This window comes from Hemitrygon akajei, unplaced genomic scaffold (genome assembly GCF_048418815.1).
Source record: "Hemitrygon akajei unplaced genomic scaffold, sHemAka1.3 Scf000048, whole genome shotgun sequence".
NCBI lineage: Eukaryota > Metazoa > Chordata > Chondrichthyes > Myliobatiformes > Dasyatidae > Hemitrygon > Hemitrygon akajei.
The window spans coordinates 7,554,161-7,576,204 of NW_027331934.1; the positions used below are offsets into that span (position 1 = coordinate 7,554,161).

Genomic DNA, 22,044 nt, shown 5'->3' on the forward strand with positions numbered 1-22,044 from the left:
CAGACAATAATTTAATTGATGAAGGTCACTATGCCAAAAGCATTTATTAACCACCCTATCTACCTGTGGCGCTGCTTTCAATGAATTATGGACCTCTATTCCCAGATTCTTTTGTTCCACCGCAACGTTAGTGCTCTACTGTTTACTGCGTAAGACCTACCATAGCACAACACTTCGCACTTACCTGCATTAAATTCCATCTGCCATTTTCAGCTCAGTATTTCCAGCTGTTCCAGATCCCCGTAACCTATGATAGATAATTTGCCTCTCTGTCAACTACACCCCTAATCTTGGTGTCACATGTAAATGTGCTTATCAAGTTAAAAACATTACCATCCCACTCATTGATATAGATGACAAACAGCAACGGACCCAATGATTAATGGAGACAATCATCTACCATCACAGTCCACCTTCTAATGGAGACAATCATCTATCATCACAGTCCACCTTCTTCCAAAATGCCATTGTCTACTCCAATTTACTTCCTTACGTTGAACGTGATGCAAATGTATTTTCTTGACCAACCTCCCACGCAGGATTGTTAAATGCTTGCAAAAGACCATGTAAACAACATTTGCTTGATTGGTAACAAGGAAATCTACTTTACTGGTAACATTTCCCATAACCTCTTCAAAAAAAAAATTCTGTGTGTTGCCAGGAGCAAACAAAGTCATGCTGACTGTTCCAAGTCAGTCTTGTCTTTTCAAATACTTACATATGCAGTGCTTCTAATAGTGATGTCAGAAGCACTGGTCTATAGTTTGCTGGTTTATTTTTTTAAGCCTTTCTTCAACAGCATGTGTCTTCAACATATAACCCATGTTAGTATGGGGAGCGGGATTTTACACCATATTCCAGGTACAATCTCAACAAAACGCAAGTAATTGTTAATGTCATTTCACTCTTACACCCAATAACTCTTACAATAAACACAATGTACCTTTCACCTCCCTCTCTACCCACTGCACAAACTCTCCATTTTAACATACTCAGGATTTCAGTTTCTGCTACAGAAGTGGGTGATTTGCCATTTCCCACACTGGGCTCCAGTGACCTGTTGTTCCCACTCACTCCTTTCCCTCCATTACCACAAAACATCTCAACAAGAGACACAGAACAGTACAGCACAGTGCTCAGTCTATTCAATTAATGAAGTGGCCAACTAAACTAACCCCATCTGCCAGAACAATGTCCATATCCTTCCAGTTTCCTCACATTCATGTGCTGATCTAAATATCTGTTAAAAGTCCCAATGTATCTGCCACTACCATCACCCCAGGCAGCAGAGACTGGATGGAGGTTGAACAAGATGGTTGATATACATCATTGAGATGATAGGATACAGACTGGACAGAGGTTGAACAAGAAGGTTGATATATATCATTGAGGTGGAGGGATACAAACTGGACAGAGGTCGAACAAGATGGTTAATATATATCATTGAGGTGGTGGCATACAGACTGGACAGAGGTTGAACAAGATGGTTGATATATATATTTGAGGTGGTGGGATAGGGGCTGGACAGAGGTTGAACAAGATGGTTGATATATATCATTGTGGTGGTGGGATACAGACTGGACAGAGGTTGAACAAGATGGTTGATATATATATTTGAGGTGGTGGGATAGGGGCTGGACAGAGGTTGAACAAGATGGTTGATATATATCATTGAGTTGGAGGGATACAGACTGGACAGAGATTGAACAAGATGGTTGATATATATCATTGAGGTGGAGGGATACAGACTGGACAGACGTTGAACAAGATGGTTGATATATATCATTGAGGTGGTGGGATACAGGCTGGAGAGATGTTGAACAAGATGGTTGATATATATCATGGAGGTGGTGGCATACAGACTGGACAGAGGTTGAACAAGATGGTTGATATATCAATTTGAGGTGGTGGGATACAGAATGGACAGAGGTTGAACAAGATGGTTGATATATATCATTGAGGTGGTGAGATACAGGCTGGACAGAGGTTGAACAAGATGGTTGATATATATCATTGAGGTGGTGGAATACAGAATAGACAGAGGTTGAACAAGATGGTTGATATATATCATTGAGGTGGAGGGACACAGACTGAACAGAGATTGAACAAGATGGTTGATATATATCATTGAGGTGGAGGGATACAGACTGGACAGGTTGAACAAGATGGTTGATATATATCATTGAGGTGGTGGGATACAGACTGGACAGAGGTTGAACAAGATGGTTGATATATATATTTGAGGTGGTGGGATAGGGGCTGGACAGAGGTTGAACAAGATGGTTGATATATATCATTGAGGTGGAGGGATACAGGCTGGACAGAGGTTGAACAAGATGGTTGATATATATCATTGAGGTGGAGGGATACAGACTGGACAGAGGTTGAACATGATGGTTGATATATATCATTGAGGTGGTGGGATACAGACTGGACAGAGGTTGAACAAGATGGTTGATATATATCATTGAGGTGGTGGCATACAGACTGGACAGAGGTTGAACAAGATGGTTGATATATATATTTGAGGTGGTGGGATAGGGGCTGGACAGAGGTTGAACAAGATGGTTGATATATATCATTGTGGTGGTGGGATACAGACTGGACAGAGGTTGAACAAGATGGTTGATATATATATTTGAGGTGGTGGGATAGGGGCTGGACAGAGGTTGAACAAAATGGTTGATATATATCATTGAGTTGGTGGGATACAGACTGGACAGAGATTGAACAAGATGGTTGATATATATCATTGAGGTGGAGGGATACAGACTGGACAGAGGTTGAACAAGATCGTTGATATGTATCATTGAGGTGGTGGGATACAGGCTGGACAGATGTTGAACAAGATGGTTGATATATATCATGGAGGTGGTGGCATACAGACTGGACAGAGGTTGAACAAGATGGTTGATATATAAATTTGAGGTGGTGGGATACAGAATGGACAGAGGTTGAACAAGATGGTTGATATATATCATTGAGGTGGTGGGATACAGGCTGGACAGAGGTTGAACAAGATGGTTGATATATATCATTGAGGTGGTGGAATACAGAATGGACAGAGGTTGAACAAGATGGTTGATATATATCATTGAGGTGATGGGATACAGACTGGACAGAGGTTGAACAAGATGTTTGATATATATCATTGAGGTCGAGGGACACAGACTGGACAGAGGTTGAACAAGATGGTTGATATATATCATTGAGGTGGAGGGATACAGACTGGACAGAGGTTGAACAAGATGTTTGATATATATCATTGAGGTGGAGGGATACAGACTGGACAGAGATTGAACAAGATGGTTGATCTATATCATTGAGGTGATGGAATACAGACTGGACAGAGGTTGAACAAGATGGTTGATATATAAATTTGAGGTGGTGGGATAGGGGCTGGACAGAGGTTGAACAAGATGGTGGATATATATCATTGATGTGGAGGGACACAGACTGGACAGAGATTGAACAAGATGGTTGATATATATCATTGAGGTGGAGGGATACAGACTGGACAGAGGTTGAACAAGATGGTTGATATATCTCATTGAGGTGGTGGGATGCAGACTGGACAGAGGTTGAACAAGATGGTTGATATATATATTTGAGGTGGTGGGATAGGGGCTGGACAGAGGTTGAAGAAGATGGTTGATATATATCATTGAGGTGGAGGGATACAGGCTGGACAGAGGTTGAACTAGATGGTTGATATATATCATTGAGGTGGAGGGATACAGACTGGACAGAGGTTGAACATGATGGTTGATATATATCATTGAGGTGGTGGGATACAGGCTGGACAGAGGTTGAACAAGATGGTTGATATATATCATTGAGGTGGTGGCATACAGACTGGACAGAGGTTGAACAAGATGGTTGATATATAAATTTGAGGTGGTGGGATACAGAATGGACAGAGGTTGAACAAGATGGTTGATATATATCATTGAGGTGGTGGGATACAGGCTGGACCGAGGTTGAACAAGATGGTTGATATATATCATTGAGGTGGTGGAATACAGAATGGACAGAGGTTGAACAAGATGGTTGATATATATCATTGAGGTGGTGGGATACAGACTGGACAGAGTTTGAACAAGATGGTTGATATATATCATTGAGGTGGAGGGACACAGACTGGACAGAGATTGAACAAGATGGTTGATATATATCATTGAGGTGGAGGGATACAGACTGGACAGGTTGAACAAGATCGTTGATATATATCATTGTGGTGGTGGGATACAGACTGGACAGAGGTTGAACAAGATGGTTGATCTATATCATTGAGGTGATGGAATACAGACTGGACAGAGGTTGAACAAGATGGTTGATATATAAATTTGAGGTGGTGGGATAGGGGCTGGACAGAGGTTGAACAAGATGGTGGATATATATCATTGATGTGGAGGGACACAGACTGGACAGAGATTGAACAAGATGGTTGATATATATCATTGAGGTGGAGGGATACAGACTGGACAGAGGTTGAACAAGATGGTTGATATATCTCATTGAGGTGGTGGGATGCAGACTGGACAGAGGTTGAACAAGATGGTTGATATATATATTTGAGGTGGTGGGATAGGGGCTGGACAGAGGTTGAAGAAGATGGTTGATATATATCATTGAGGTGGAGGGATACAGGCTGGACAGAGGTTGAACTAGATGGTTGATATATATCATTGAGGTGGAGGGATACAGACTGGACAGAGGTTGAACATGATGGTTGATATATATCATTGAGGTGGTGGGATACAGGCTGGACAGAGGTTGAACAAGATGGTTGATATATATCATTGAGGTGGTGGCATACAGACTGGACAGAGGTTGAACAAGATGGTTGATATATAAATTTGAGGTGGTGGGATACAGAATGGACAGAGGTTGAACAAGATGGTTGATATATATCATTGAGGTGGTGGGATACAGGCTGGACCGAGGTTGAACAAGATGGTTGATATATATCATTGAGGTGGTGGAATACAGAATGGACAGAGGTTGAACAAGATGGTTGATATATATCATTGAGGTGGTGGGATACAGACTGGACAGAGTTTGAACAAGATGGTTGATATATATCATTGAGGTGGAGGGACACAGACTGGACAGAGATTGAACAAGATGGTTGATATATATCATTGAGGTGGAGGGATACAGACTGGACAGGTTGAACAAGATCGTTGATATATATCATTGTGGTGGTGGGATACAGACTGGACAGAGGTTGAACAAGATGGTTGATATATATATTTGAGTTGGTGGGATAGGGGCTGGACAGAGGTTGAACAAGATGGTTGATATATATCATTGAGTTGGAGGGATACAGACTGGACAGAGGTTGAACAAGATGGTTGATATATATCATTGAGGTGGTGGGATACAGACTGGACAGAGGTTGAACAAGATTATTGATATATATCATTGAGGTGATGGGATACAGACTGGACAGAGGTTGAACAGGATTGGCGGGGAATGAGCAGATGGGATCAGCTGGGAGAAGGGATCAAGGATGATCACTGATGGTCTTCAGGAGGAGGGGTTGGTCAACAGCCCGCCCCTACATTTCTAATGAACAGCACTGTTTATTGTTCTTGTATTAAAATGCTTTTGTGGGATTATGATGGGATGTTCCAGTTCATTTATTGTTACCATTTAGCTTGGATTATACAGTTACTTGCTTGTGTATTTCTGGGTCACACTAACTGTAACCAGGGTGTGTGATGGTCGCCTCCCCTGTCTGTATGAGACTGGTTGGGTTCACTCTTGGGGTCGTGCCTGCTGGTCTATTTTGTGTTTATCACGATAAAACTGTTATTGAGTTCAATGAACTGCCTCATCTGTCATTATGGACCAAATGCTCACCACAATACTACTGTATAAAAGATCTGAAAATAACAAAGCTGGAACAAACCAGAAGTCACATTGGTATGGTGACTGCTTTGCCCATGGCTGCAAGGAACTGCAGAGTTACGGACACAGATCAGCTCATCACAGAAACTAGTCTCCCCTACGTGAACTCCTTCTGGACTTCCCACTCCCTCAGTAAAATCAAAGATCCCCAGAACCTGGGCATTCCCTTTTCTCACCCACCCCCATTAGGGAGAAGATACATATCCCCAGGCTTAAAAGCGGTTTATCTGAAGTGAAAAAAGTTTTGAGAAGTTCCAGGAATCGAGGCGAAGTCGACAGTTCGGGAAGTTAACGGGACTCATTGGCCAATATTAGATTTCTCCAACAAATCCACGTCAGCACAAAACGGTGACTGCACTCCGCCGGCCAAAAATCACTGCATTCCGCCGACTGTGAGTATGCGCAATTCGATTTTCACATCGACCGGGGGGGGGGGGGGGGGGGGGGGCCTCGGGAAAAACCCGCAGGCTGCAGATCTGCGGCAGAATAAGAGCGGAAAACAGGATACCGTGATCGGTGGCCGTGTCTCCCCGACAATAAACCGGCTCCACAGGACATAGGAGCAGAATTAGGCCGTTTGGCCCATCGACTCTGCTCCGGCGTTCAATCAGGGTGACCCTTTTCCTCCTCCTCAGCCCCACTCCACGACCAGATAGTTGGAAAATGAGTAAATGGCCGACAGTTCGGGAAGTTACCGGGACTCACTGCCGACTCGACACTGGCCTCAGTACTCACCGACGGGAATCTGATTTTTCCCCCGGCTCCCGGCCCGAAGGTATATATATATCGTTTCAACAACGAACGGGGAGAAAAACCACCATCGATCCGGGGGACGGGGGGGGGCGGCGACTGTCAGCATGCACAGGGTGATTACTGCGTCAGAGCGGAGGGTCACCCCAGGGAGCAAATTCCAGTGACCGACCCAGCAGACTCGGTGAGGAACAACATACACGCCCCTCATATCTTCATTAACCTACCCCCCTCACCTCAAATGAATGGCCTCTTATCTTAGAAATTTCAACCCTGGGGAAAAATATATCGTCTATCCACTCTATCCCTCTCATAATCGTATAAATGTCCATCCAGTCTCACCCCAGCCTGCGCCGCTCTGGAGAAAACAACACAAGTTTGTCCAGCCTCTCGTTATAGCTCATGCCCTCTAATCCAGGCAGTGTCCTGGTAAACCTCTTCTGCGCCCTCTCCAAAGCCCCGACATCCTTCCGAGAATGGGGGCGACCAGAACTGTATGAAACACTCCAGATGTGGTCTAACTAGTTGTATAAAGCTGCAACACAACTTCCCGACTTTTGAACTCAATGCTTCAACTGATAAAGACAACCACGCCATTTGCCTTCTTAACCACCCGATCAATCTGTGCAGTCTCTTTCAGGGAGCGATGAACCTGGAGTCTAAGATCCCTCTGATCATCAACACTGTTCAGGGTTTTGCATTTAACAGTGTACTGTCTCATACATTCGACCTACCGAGCTGCCAAGATGATCATCACTAATCAAATCTCACTGAGATTTCTCAGGTCCTGTTGAATTTATTGCCAAGTGCACAAGTACGGGAAGGTACAGGTACAGAGAAACACTGACTTGTGGCAGCATCACAGGCAAGTACATTCAGATAACACACGGAACACAAGTTATACGATTCTCCGTCAGTAACAATATCGAAATATGTTTTACTTCATCCTGCTAATAGGACCAGGGGCTGAGCGGCGGCTCATCTCAGACGGTTCGGTGTGAAGGTCTCACAACCCGGACCGACCCCGGCAGATTCTGTGAAGGAAGCGAGGCGAGGCCGCCAGTTCGGGAAAGTTCATTCCCTCCCCCTTCAGGTTTCACCGATCACCTTGTGTTTCTCTCTCCCTTCCCCACCCCCACCTTTTATTCTCCAGTTCTCTTGTTTGAATTCGGGACCTCCCCGCTCCGGACCTGCTTCAATACTCACCGAAATGAAACTGTTGTCGTCGCCCCGCAGAGAATAATCCGTCCCCGGCTCCCCAGCCCAGGGGGCGAGGGTGAGGACCCCCTCCCGATCCCGATCTCGATCCCACGGCCGACCCGCTTCAACAAAGAACGAAAAACACCGCCGCCCTTCCCGTACTGAGCATGCGCGATGTCGCCCGCCCGTCACCAGGTAAGTGGGCGGGGCCTCGGAACGCAGCTGCAGATCCACAAATCTGCCTGTTCAGGTAGACTCATTGTCTCAGATTGCTCCTGCCCCACCGAACTCATTTCTGCATACCTTGACGCTGTCTTATCCCCCCTTGTTCAATCCCTTCCCACCAATGTTCGTGACACTTCTCACGCTTTGAATTTTTTCAATGATTTTAAGTTCCCTCGCCTCCACCGCCTTATTTTATCCATGGACGTCCAGTCCCTCTATACCTCCATCCCCCACCTGGACGGTCTCAAAGCTCTCCGCTTCTTTTTGGATTCCAGACCTAAACAATTCCCCTCTACCACCACTCTCCTCCGTCCAGCGGAATTAGTTCTTACTCTCAATAATTTCTCTTTTGGCTCCTGCCACTTCCTCCAAACCAAGGGTGTAGCCATGGGCACCCGCATGGGTCCCAGTTATGCCTGCCTTTTTGTTGGCTTTGTGGAACAGTCCATGTTCCAAGTCTATACGGGTATCCGTCCCCCTCTTTTCCTTCGCTACATCGACGACTGCATTGGCGCTGCCTCCTGCACGCATGCTGAGCTCGTTGACTTCATTAACTTTGCCTCCAACTTTCACCCTGCCCTCAAATTTACCTGGTCTATTTCCGACACCTCCCTCCCCTTTCTTGATCTTTCTGTCTCCATCTCTGGAGACGGCCTATCTACTGATATCTACTACAAGCCTACAGACTCTCACAGCTACCTGGACTATTCCTCTTCCCACCCTGTCTCTTGCAAAAATGCTATCCCCTTCTCGCAATACCTCCGTCTCTGCCGCATCTGCTCTCAGGATGAGGCTTTTCATTCCAGGACGAAGGAAATGTCTTCCTTTTTTAAACAAAGGGGCTCTGACGGTGGTGTATGAAAAGCGGATGCTGTCCAAGTTGCATGCCATCTTTGACAATGACTCCCATCCACTCCATAATGTACTGGGTAGGCACAGAAGTACATTCAGCCAGAGACCCATTCCACCGAGATGCAACACTGAGCGTCATAGGACGTCATTCCTGCCTGTGGCCATCAAACTTTACATCTCCTCCCCCGGAGTGTCAGACACCCTGAGACAATAGGCTGGTCCTGGACTTATTTCCACTTGGCATGATTAACTTATTATTATTTAATTATTTATAGTTTTATATTGCTATATTTCTTCACTATTCTTGGTGGTGCGTCTGTAGCGAAACCCAATTTCCCTCGGGATCAATAAAGTATGTCTACCTGTCTGTCTGTCATTACTTCTGCTCTGAAACGCATCTCTCCCATTTCCCGCACATCTGCCCTCACCCCATCTGCCCACCACCCGACTCGGGATAGGGTTCCCCTTGTCCTCACCTACCACCCCACTAGCCTCTGGGTCCAACGTATAATTCTCAGTAACTTCCACCACCTCCGATGGGATCCCACGATGAAGCACATCTTTCCCTCCACATTCCCTTTCTGCTTTCCGCAGGGATCGCTCCCTATCCAACTCCCTTGTCCCCCCATCCCTCCCCACCGATCTCCCTCCTGGCACTTATCCTTGTAAGCAGAACAACTGCTACACCTGCCCTTACACTTCCTCCCTCACCACCATTCAGGGCCCCAGACAGTCCTTCCAGGTGAGGCGACACTTCACCTGTGAGTCGGCTGGTGTGGTATACTGCGTCCGGTGCTCCCGGTGTGGCCTTTTATATATTGGTGAGACCCGACGCAGACTGGGAGACCGTTTCGCTGAACACCTACGCTCTGTCTGCCAAGGAAAGCAGGATTCCCCAGTGGCCACGCATTTTAATTCCACGTCCCATTCCCATTCTGATATGTCTATCCATGGCCTCCTCTACTGTCAAGATGAATCCACACTCAGGTTGGAGGAACAATAACATCTACCGACTGGGTAGCCTCCAACCTGATGGCATGATCATTCACTTCTCTAACTTCCGTTAATGCCCCTCCTCCCCTTCTTACCCCATCCCTGATATATTTAGTTTTTTTCCACCCTCCTTTTTTTCTCTCTTTCTGCCCGTCACTCTGCCTGTTCTCCATCTCCCTCTGGTGCCCCCCTCCCTCTTTCTTTCTCCCCAGGCCTCCCGCCCCATGATACTTTCCCTTCTCCAGCTCTGTATCACTTTCACCAATCACCTTTCCAGCTCTTGGCTTCTCCCCACCCCCTCCGGTCTTCTTCTATCATTTCGCATTTTCCCTTTCCCCTCGTACTTTCAAATCTCTTACTATCTTTCCTTTCAGTTAGTCCTGACGAAGGGTCTCGGCCTGAAACGTCGACAGCGCTTCTCCCTATAGATGCTGCCTGGCCTACTGTGTTCCACCAGCATTTTGTGTGTGCTGCAGATGCTGCAGATCCGCGGTAAAACGGGATCACGTGACGACTGGAGGGTCTTCCACGTGACCTGGTGACTCCGCTCCTCGCCCCTCACACTCTACCCGACCTCCCCACCGCATTTCCCATATTATTCCATATTTACACCGGGCACAATTTTAACATTTTCCCTCCATATATTCCCGTCCCATCCCTCCACCTCCCTGGGTTGGGGTTATGGGTTCGAATCCCATGCCAGTCCGACAAACATTTTAGATCCAAACCAGAATTGTGCAGGTTTGATGTAAATCAGTCTATGTTTATAAACACTAATTTCTATTCACATTCCTCCGGCCTCACTGGACAGCAACACTGAAACATCAAGAGAGAAACTGCAGGAGGTGGCCATTCGGCCCCTCTAACTATCAACAAGATGGCGGCTGCTCTCCCATCTCAGCCACATGTTTCAGTCCGATCCTCATTTCCTTGATCCCTTCGGTCTCCACACATCTGCCGTTTTACAGACATTTACAGACATTCACCACCCTTGGAGTGGAGACATCTCCCCTCATCTGAGTCCCGGACAGTCCACCCCTTTTTCAGAGACTGGGATCCCTGGTTGAACCGGTAATGATGTTGTGCATTTCAATGTGTTCACCACTCAGTCCTCGATTCTCTAAATGAAAGGTTATCACATTTGATCTTTCTTCATATGATGACCCCACCACCCCAGGGATCAGTCTGGTGAATCTTCATTGCACTCTCTGTAACAAATACTCTCTAACCTCTTTGTTCATCCTCTATGGAATTAATTTCCATCTTCTGCAGCCCAGTGTTGCCCCAACTACTCACCTCCCACCCCTGTCACTTTTTCCACCTTCCCACCTCACCCTCACCTGGATCCACCTCTCACTCCCCAGCTTTTGCCCCATCCCCACCCCTCACCTCTTTTCTCTGACTATTTCCCGTCCACTCTCAGTCCAGAGGGAGGGTCTCAGCCCGAAATGTTGACGGTCCATTTCCCTCCACAGATGCTGTCCGACCCACTGAGTTGCTCCGGCAGTTTGTCCTTTGGTCTGTATAACCCGTGTTAGTGTGGGGAGCGGGATTTTACACCATATTCCAGGTACAATCTCAACAAAGCACAAATAATTGTCACTTTGCCCGGACCATTGGCCCCGCTTGCAGGGCAACAGTCTGCCGGTGTTTGCCCCCTAATGTGGAGAATCCCTCTGCTCGACGCCACAGTGGGCTCAGACATTTCCACAGATGAGCCCCTCCTGTCCCCACCGGGACAAACATCCTGTCCGCCCCCTCTCTCAACATCTTCATCCTTTCAATAAAATCCCCCCTCTCCCTCCCTCCCCGGGGAACCGGCATCAAACCGACGGGCCGAGCGGTCTCCTCCTACCTCTCAGCGATACATCAGACTCCGGCCACAGGAGACGCTTCACAAAAGCCCCCAACTTCCCTCGGAGGGAAATGGAAATAAATCAGAAAGCGGACATTTACTTTGAGGTTTTCTCCGCTCTGAGGAGGCGGTCGACGCTTGAGCGGGAGACGAACTCAGCGGAGTAACGTCCACTCGGCCTGTCCGCCTCCGCGACTGGTTGTAACCAGTGATTGACATCGCTTCGCACCAATGAGAATAGCGCAGCTTCTGAATCCTCTGTTGACAGCGGTGGGGAAGGGGCTGGTCACGTGATTAGTAGCCCAGCCGTTCAACCGATAAAGCTCGAGCACAGCAGCGCGTGGGTGACGAAACCCACGCGCACGTGAGGGCAGATCCCGGTGGGGGAGCCCATGTGTGACGTCACCTGTGGGAGAGCGCTGGCATTTAAAAGCACCTTAATGGACTTTTCAGTGGGACAACAACATTAATCACGGGTTTCATCACTGAATCCAGTGTTGTGGGATGTAAAGTCCCCTGTTATGTGTCCGGCTGTGCCGTGTTGTTGGTGGAGTGGGCAGCGTGGTGTTTGTCTCTATTCGGGTCACAACACCAGAATTGCCAGTGGGGTCCACACACAGTGTATTAGTCAACAGAAAGATAGATAGATAGATAGATAGATAGATAGATAGATAGATAGATAGATAGATAGATAGATACATACATACTTTATTCATCCCCATGGGGAAATTCAACATTTTTTCCAATGTCCCATACACTTGTAGTAGCAAAAACTAATTACATACAATACTTAACTCAGTAATAATATGTTATGCATCTAAATCACTAACTCAAAAAAAGCATTAATAATAGCTTTAAAAAAAAAGTTCTTAAGTCCTGGCAGTTGAATTGTAAAGTCTAATGGCATTGGGGAGTATTGACCTCTTCATCCTGTCTGAGGAGCATTGCATCGATAGTAACCTGTCGCTGAAGCTGCTTCTCTGTCTCTGGATGGTGCTATGTAGAGGATGTTCAGGGTTTTCCATAATTGACCGTAGCCTACTCAGCGCCCTTCGCTCAGCTACCGATGTTAAACTCTCCAGTACTTTGCCCACGACAGAGCCCGCCTTCCTTATCAGCTTATTAAGACGTGAGGCGTCCTTCTTCTTAATGTTTCCTCCCCAACACGCCACCACAAAGAAGAGGGCGCTCTCAACAACTGACCTATAGAACATCTTCAGCATCTCACTGCAGACATTGAATGACGCCAACCTTCTAAGGAAGTACAGTCGACTCTGTGCCTTCCTGCACAAGGCATCTGTGTTGGCAGTCCAGTCTAGCTTCTCGTCTAACTGTACTCCCAGATACATGTAGGTCTTAACCTGCTCCACACATTCTCCATTAATGATCACTGGCTCCATATGAGGCCTAGATCTCCTAAAGTCCACCACCATCTCCTTGGTCTTGGTGATATTGAGACCCAGGTAGTTTGAGTTACACCATATCACAAAGTCCTGTATCAGTTTCCTATACTCCTCCTCCTGTCCCTGCAGTCTTTGTCTCCTGGTAAACTCAACACCCTGACAGTGTGGACCATAGATACCCCTTCCTCTCAGAGTCAGGGAATCATTCAGACAGCTGATCGCTGAGAGGAATTATATTTATTGGTCATTAAAGTTCACCCAGATTCGTTTGGACGGATTTGATGTGGAGTTCGGGGTGTCACAGTGAAAGGGCCAGACGGTCGAACCCTCTCCGTTGTCCAAACATCCTTTCAGGTGAGGCGACACTTCACCTGTGAATCTTCCGGTGTCGCCCGTTGTGTCCGCTGCTCCCGATGCGTCCGCCTCTACACTGGTGACACCGGCTCCTCCGCAGTTGTGCGGGGTAGGAGTGTTTTTTTTTATCGGGGGTCGATATTATTGTTCCCTTTTGTGCGGAGGGATGGGTTTTGGGGTTTGATGATTGGGATCCCGTTCTTCTTGATCCGGGGGGTGGGGTAGAAGTTTGATTTTTCTCTGTGAACGACTTTCATGCTCTTTCTTTGTTTCGTGGTTCTCTGGAGAGAAAAAAAAACATCGTTATTTATGGATACCTGCTTTAATAATAAACTAACCTTTGAACTACCCGTTCCGAGCGGGACTTCCCGGTGTCCAAACATTTTCATTCCTATTTCCATTCCCGTTGCTACCCGGCCTGCTGTGTTCGGCCAGCATTTTGTTTGTGTTGCTTTGGATTTCCAGGATCTGCAGACTTTGTCGTGTTTGTGATTTACCTCTCCGTTGTCCCTCCCGCCTCCGGCCACTTGTGGCGCTGTATGGATCTCCAGCCATCGGCAACGATGTGCAGACCTCCGGCCACCGGTGGCGCTGTAGAGAAACGCTGCTGAACGCATGCGTGGTGCCGACTGCCGCTGTTGGCGATTCTCCGATTCGAGCAGGGGTGAGTAGGGAATGATCCCGGTGTTGTGTAACTTGGGGGCCGGTTGCATTGGGAAAGGGCCGGGCCCGAGCTCTGCCGGACAGCTGGAGCAGGGGTGCAGTGGCAATTTTTTTTTGCCTGAGCTGTATGGGGGGGGGGGGGGGGGGTTGTGGCGGCGGGCGGGTGGCGATGATTGATAAGGTCGTGGCCTAAGTTAGAAGGCTTGAAGTTATACAGCTCTCGGTACCTGCACGTGTAGTTCAACTCTTTGAGTGATTATGCAGAAAGTTTGAAATTAATAACTTTTGTGGTATTTCTGTTTCAGATAATTGAAAATTGCTAGGTTTTGTAAAATTGAATCCTTCCACCTTAGGCCACGAACGTATCAATCACCCTTAGTTTGTGACACCCAATTTGTGTACCTGCGCCTTTCATGTACTGAACAACTTCCTTGCCCCATTCGTGTAATGAGCAGGTACACAAATTGGGTGTGACATATATAGGGCTTCTTGTAACGTCAAGCAGTAAACCAAGATGAAAGAAATATATGAATTCCAGAGCTCCACAGAAATATAGTGATAGCTAAGACATTAACAAGGTTATAGCCTCTCACTACATTTCAGTGTATATCTGGTACAATTAAACATATAATACTTAATTTAATAATATGACAAAGTCTTACACAGTTGCACTTAACTGATTATCATAGAATATAATTATCAAGCAAGTAAAATAACTTTGTTTGCTTAGAAGTCAAAGGGTTTTTAGATAGATAGATAGATAGATAGATACTTTATTCATCCCCATGGGGAAATTCAACTTTTTTTCCAATGTCCCATACACTTGTTGTAGCAAAACTAATTACATACAATACTTAACTCAATAAAAAATATGATATGCATCTAAATCACTATCTCAAAAAGCATTAATAATAGCTTTTTTAAAAAGTTCTTAAGTCCTGGTGGTAGAATTGTAAAGCCTAATGGCATTGGGGAGTATTGACCTCTTCATCCTGTCTGAGGAGCATTGCATCGATAGTAACCTGTCGCTGAAACTGCTTCTCTGTCTCTGGATGGTGCTATGTAGAGGATGTTCAGAGTTATCCATAATTGACCGTAGCCTACTCAGCGCCCTTCGCTCAGCTACCGATGTTAAACCCTCCAGTACTTTGCCCACGACAGAGCCAACCTTCCTGACCAGCTTATTAAGACGTGAGAAAAATGTACTTTAGGCTTAGCGAGTAATCCACGGACCACCACAGATGTAGCCTTACTAATACGACTGAGTCGGAGCAGACGGCAGGGCCCGCAGCGCTTAGCAGTGTTACTCAGAGGTATAAAAATAACAGAAATAAAGCAATTCATTTTTTTACACTTTTAGCCCCTAAATTGGAACCAAGTAATCGAGTATGAAAAAAGAATGTCTGATGAACTATTGCTAAAGCCATGAATATTGGTGAATATTAGTCTCAAAAGCTGTAGGTTGGCAACTCTGCCTTGTACCGTTTCTCTCGGAGAAATGGTTGGACAGGAAGTGTACCTGTGAGTGTCGATACTCACAATATCCTCACATGTCGGTTGTTACATGGTTAGACCTTTACAGATCCTGTTTAGTCTTTAAATATATAAAAATGTAAAGAAGCTTGAATCTTTACATAAATTATTATCACATCTATACGAATAGAAAATATTGTATTTTGGAAGTGATAAATGTTAACGGGAGGAGAGCAACCATTTGGGAGGTTTGGAAATGTGTTTTGTCTCGGCTGTGAGTAAATGGGCTGTTCCGTGTTTAAACAGTAGAAATAGACCCTGAGTTTGGTGTTCAAACTGTGTTTGGAAATCCACCCCCCCCCCCCCCCTCACTGTCACACAGTGGAAATCAGGTAGCTGTGCTGGAGATCTACACTAAAAACTGAAAATATTTGAAGTCATTCTGATGAAATGTTATTAATTGAATTGTATTGTAAGCTGTTCCTTACCTGCTGAGTGTTTCTGGTAATTCCAGTTTCTTTTTATTTCTTGGTTTATATTTCATGAAATGGACCTGTTTTAACCTGGAAATGAAAATGGCTGTGATAGTTTGTAGGCCTCCGTTGGAGTCTCTGCAAGTCTCTGATGGTTCTGGACCTGTGCTCAATGGAGTTCAGAGGGACGGTGGGGGTGGTGGGAGATGTATGGTTACCGTAGATTCCGGACTACAAAGCGCACCTGATTAAAAGCCGCTGGCTCTAATTTTAGAAATAAAATCTATTTTATAAATGTACAGGCCGCACCGGATTTTAGGCCGCACCGAATTTCTGGCGGAACGGATTTTCGGCGCACTGGATTTCCGGCGGACCGGATTTTCGGCGCACCGGATTTTCGGCGGACCGGATTTTCGGCCGCTTGTAATATGAGATATTTACACAGAAAGATATTACACGTGTTGGGCTTCAAATTCTGCCCTGTGTTCGTTTTGGAAGAGAGACAACCAACACCGGATTACAGTGCAGCGTGGCTTTATTGCAGAACGCGTTTTGCCTTCCCCTTACATTCTGCTCTTATTTATACTCCTTTTTCCCCCAAACCAAACCCTCGCTACACATATTTGGTAAGGCTAAACTTTGTTATACCTACCGGTATTTGGTAACATCGGACACTTGTGTCCTTATTGGCCCGATACCATTCACACACGAGTTTTACTGTTTTTTTGTTTACTGAATCGCTAGCAGTTTCGGTGCAGCGGAATCCTCAGTTTCGCTCCCTCCCTCCCTTGTACTGCTGTCTAATATCACGTGAGCCATTCCTGACCTGAAGCGGCAGTCCCAAATTAAATCTCCACCGTCTCACCATCGATTCATGTATGCCAAGATTACGCGCAGCAGCTCGATTTCCTTGTTCAACCGCCAGATTGATTGCCTTTAACTTAAAAGCTGCATCATACGCTTTTCTTCGAGTGTTTTCCATGTTGATGAGGGTGAGTACAAATGGCTGATTTACAATAATTTGTGAAGTGCGCTTGATTTATCGTACAATTTCATTGGACCTCTGTGAACTACTCATCAATTTTATTGGTCTACTGTTACGAGGCAAAATGCTTTGGCGGCATGGGAAAAAACCTTATATTAGCCGCACCTTATAAGCCGCTATGTTCAATGCTGTTCAAAGCATGGGAAAAAAGTAGCGGCTTATAATCCGACATCTACGGTAATTAAACCTACTGAATGCTGAAAAGCCTGGATACAGTGGACATGGTGAGGATGTTTCCATTAGACGCAGAGTCTGTGATCTTACAGCACAGTTTCAGAATAAAGATGCTTCCCTTTAAAACTGAGATGAGAAAAATTTTTTGGCTAAAAGATGTCTGATCTGTGGAATTTGTTGCCGCAGAAGTTGGTTGAGGCTGCCATTTGGGTATATTTATGACAGAGATTAATATATTCATGATTGCTGAGTAGCTTCAGGGTTACAGGAGGAAGACAGGAATATGGTGTTGGAATGAAAATCAGCCCTGGTTGAATGGTGGGCAGACCAGATGGATTGAATCACCTAATTCTGTTCCTGTGTCTTATGTTTTACCATGACAGAATGATGGCTCCTTCTTATCCCATATCGTCTGTGACATGTGAGGGACAATAAAAGATTGTTCACTGAGATAATTAAATCTGCCTTCAGTGTTTAAATTTCAGTGAGTTTTGTTCTTAGTAACATTACGCAGAAATGTTTGGTTCTCCTTTTCATTATTAATGTGCTTCATTGTCTCTCTGGTTAAAGTTAGACCTGTGGTGAGAGATTTATTTGAAGAAAAACCGCAACTGGAGGCAAACCACGACTGAAGACGAGGGAACAGCAACAAGTGAACCAGCCCGAGGATTGAGAGCATCAACCGGAGAGAACCCATCTGACTCGGAGATTCCAGTGATTCAGTCAGGAGAAAGTTTGGTGAGTCTCATTTACTCAAACACTGGTCCTTTAGACATTACATACCTGTACAAAGGAAGGTAGGAAATAGTTGGAGTGAGACTGAATGTGTCCAGAAGAACCAGTTATGCCTCTGTCAGACCCAGGTGCAATCACTCCAGGTCTGGTAATGTGCTTCCAGCAGTCCAGCCCTTTGAAACCACTTCCATTCCCTCACAGTGGTTACTCAGTTCAAGATCTTGCATCCTCTGATGTAGCTTTTGGTCAGTTCTGAGTGGGGAGAGGGAAAGAGAGGGGAGTGTTTATGCTGACTGTCTTTCAAAAAGATTAATTGTTTGAACTTGCTGCAAACTCTCTCCCCATACCCTGTACTTTCTCAACTAAATTATTGACATAGATGACAAGTAGCAATGGGCGTAACCCCAGGGAATGTCACTAAGCACGGGACCTGAGTCCAAGAAACAGGCAGTCACCATAACACTCTGCCTCCTACCACCCAGCCATTCCCAGACCCTGGGGCTCTGTAACAAACTCAATGTTAACAGGAAGATTAGTCAGTGATTAAGATGATGAGAGAATTGTGGCCTCCTGAAAGGACACGTGAGCTGAGCTGTCTGATTCATTGGACCAGATCCACCCTCGTTGACAACGTAATTTACCCCTTGCCCATCCACCCAGGTCATGTTACTTCTGATCACCCACAGTACCCCAACCACCCTCCAGTGGCCCCACACCCTTCTGACCATTCACCCCACACCCACTCATAGACAGGCCCCCTTCACCTACATCCACCCTCCCAAGCTGGAGGGGAAACACAACAAACTGATCCCGCAATCCCGACTCAGGCGCAAATCTAAAAGACTGGAGAACCCGGTGCCTCCAGCTGTCTGGATCGATCCCAGCCCATTCCCACTGCAACCGGCCCTCGATTTACACAAACCCGAGATTAACTCTTTCCTCACCACTACCTGAACAGGAGAAACACCAGCATCAGCTGGGGTTGGCATTACACTGCGATTTGCAGCAGGTCCCCGTATGCTGTGAAACTCCCCACTGTCGGACATGTAGACCAGAACCGTACGTGTTAGAGCTCCCCAGTGTCGGATATGTTGACCAGAATCATACACAGTAAATCTCAAGGCATGGAACCGTAATCGCATGGTGGATTTGTTCGGTGATTGTGAACATATGTGATTAACGACCCTGCAACTGGGGACTGAATAAATAGTTAGTCTAACAATTCTAATCAGACACACTATCTCCTCACATTTCTCCCTCATCCCTGTCTACGTACCCCGTTTCCCTCACCACTCCCTCCTCACAGTCCCTCTTCATCCTCCTGCCCTCTACTCCAGACCTCCCTTTTTATTCAGTCTCCACCTCGCCATCTCGCCTCTCCCTCACCCCTTCCTTATCATCGCCCCTCTCAATCATTCTTGCTTCCTCCCCTTCCCTCTTCTCTATCCACCTCAGTGACACTGCTACTTGACCATTCTCCCACTCTGTTTCACCTTCTGCCTTCCCCTCTCCATCTCCCCCTCTCTCATGCACCCTCTCACTTCAATCAAAATTGTCTCTCTCACTCAGTCACCTCAACCACTCTGTAACCTCCATTTCCAGCTCTCACCCTCTCTATCTCTCTCCCTACATCCCACCCTCCCCCCTCTCTCAAACAGTCTCCCTGCTGGCTCCTGTATCCCACATTGTCTTCCCCTCTTTATCACCCTCTTCGCTCCCTGTCAGTCCTCCTCCTCACCACCGCCCCCCCATCACACTCCGTGCTCACCACCTCATCCGATACAGTGGTACGCAAATGGCTGGGCACCACTGGTCAGACATTTCGTTACTGTGAATAATTTAGTGAGTAGAAGGTGAACTGATCTCCAAAAGTCATAAACACGAAACATTCTTTTCAACATTTTAAGCAAGATTAGTGTATTATTTTGGTTTTGTACAATTTTAGAGTGAAAAAAAGGAAAGGAACACCATGGATAAGTTTGGGCACCCCAAGAGATTTGAGCTCTCAGATAACTTTTACCGAGGTCTCTGACCTGAATTAGCATGTTAGGGCTATGGCTTGTTCACAGTCATCATTAGGACAGGCCAGGTTATGCAAATCGCAAAGCTTTATTTAAATACCCTGTCTCTTCAAACCTTGTCCCAACAATCAGCGGCCATTGGCTCCTCTGAGAAGCTGCCTAGCACTCTAAAAGTTAAAATAAATGATGCTCACATAGCAGGAGAAGGCTATAAGAAGATAGCAAAGCGTTTTCAGGTAGCCGTATCCTCAGTTCACAATGTAATTAAGAAATAGCAGTTAACAGGAACAGTGGCGGTCAAGTTGATGTCTAGAAGACCAAGAAAACTTTCTGAGAGAACTACTCATAGGATTGTTAGAAAGGCAAATCGAAACCCCCATTTGACTGTAAAAAAACATTCAGGAAGATTTCGCAGACTCTGGAGTGGTGGTGCACTGTTCTACTGTGCAGCGACACCTGCACAAATATGACCTTCGTGGAAGTGTCATCAGAAGAAAACCTTTCCTGAGTCATCACTACAAAATTCAGCATCAGAGGTTTTTCTGACATTGAGGGAGAGGTTGTTTTCTTCACACCAGACAGATGTTGTTCAGACCTCAGATAGAGTCAGCAATCAAATGCTTGAGCATGGTGCGATGAATGTGTTGAGCTGTGGAAGTCATGATGCAAGAAGCATCGTAGGAAAGCCAGATGAGCCCAGGGCATGGAATTGTGATATCGTAGGCATTACTGGGAATTGGTTGCACCCAACAGTCTGAGGGATCTAGAGGAACAAATTTGTAGAGAGTTCACAGACTACACCAAGAAGCAATAGTTGATATAGTAAGTGATTTTAACTTTCCATATATTGACTGGGACTCCCATGCTGTAAAAGGACTAGATGGGGTAGAGTTTGTCAAATGCTCCTTAATCAGTACGTAAAACATCCGGCGTAGAAGTGTGCAATAAGCTGTTGGGAAACGATCCAGGGCTGGTGACAGAAATTAGTGTATGGGAACACCTTGTGTATAGTGATCATAATGCCATGAGATTCCAAGAAAATATGGAAAAACAGAGATCTGGACCTCTCTTGAGATTCTAAATTGGAGAAAGATCAACTTTATGGTATTTGCAAGGATTTGACAAGTGTGGATTGGAACAGGCTGTTTTCTGGCAAAGGAGTACTTGGTAAGTGGGGATTCTTCAGAAGTGAATTTTTGAGGGTGTAGAGTTTGTATGTGCCTGCCAAAATAAAAGTTGAAAGTTAACTGGTGCAGGGAACCTTTGTTTTCAACTGATATCGAGGCCCCGGATATTTTGTTCCTCTAAATTCCTCAGGCTGTTGGGTGCTACCAAGACACATTAATGACTACAATATAATACTCCCACACCCTGAGCTCATCTGACTTTCTTTAGTTGTCTTCTCTTGGTTTCTAAAAGCTTATTTGCCCTCGCTTTGGCTTTTATGTTGGTTTTGGGTTCTCATTTCAGCCACGGTTGAGTCCTCCTGCCTTTCCAATGTTTCCATGTCTTTGGGATGTATTGATTACTCAGCTCCTGAGTTGCTCCCAGAAACTCCAGCCATTGCTGCTCTGTTGTCACTCCTACCTTTTCCCTTCCAAATAAGTTTGGCCAGCTTCTCTGTCACAGAAACGTGGAGAAGGTCAGAACAGAAACATGCCCACTCTGGACGAACAGAATGGTGACCTATACAGGAGACAAAATAGATGGGGGAGGTTTTAAATAGTAGTTTTGCATCTGTATTTGCTCAGGAGATGGACACAGAGTCGATAGAAGTGAGCCAAAGCAGCATCAACTTCATGGACCTTGTGCAGATTACAGAGGTGGAGGTGTTTGCTGTCTTAAGGCAAATTAGCATGGATAAATCCCCAGGGCCTGACAAGTTGTTCCCCAGGACCCTGTGGAAGACAAG

The 22,044-nt window shown here is 45.8% G+C and overlaps 2 protein-coding genes across 5 annotated transcripts in view; one reads left to right on the forward strand and one right to left on the reverse strand.

The window, feature by feature from the left end:
• The window catches only part of LOC140720906 (NACHT, LRR and PYD domains-containing protein 3-like), a 48,152-nt gene extending 40,140 nt beyond the window's left edge, over positions 1-8,012 (reverse strand). For all 4 annotated transcript variants that reach the window (XM_073035752.1, XM_073035754.1, XM_073035753.1 and 1 more), the window contains exon 1: positions 7,873-8,012. The gene's annotated coding sequence lies outside the window, so the exon portion shown is untranslated. The remainder of the gene's footprint in view (positions 1-7,872) is intronic.
• Positions 1-22,044, forward strand: part of LOC140720913 (uncharacterized) — a 171,617-nt gene that overhangs the window by 144,645 nt on the left and 4,928 nt on the right. The window contains exon 2 of the transcript XR_012097271.1: positions 17,947-18,114. The gene's annotated coding sequence lies outside the window, so the exon portion shown is untranslated. The remainder of the gene's footprint in view (positions 1-17,946; positions 18,115-22,044) is intronic.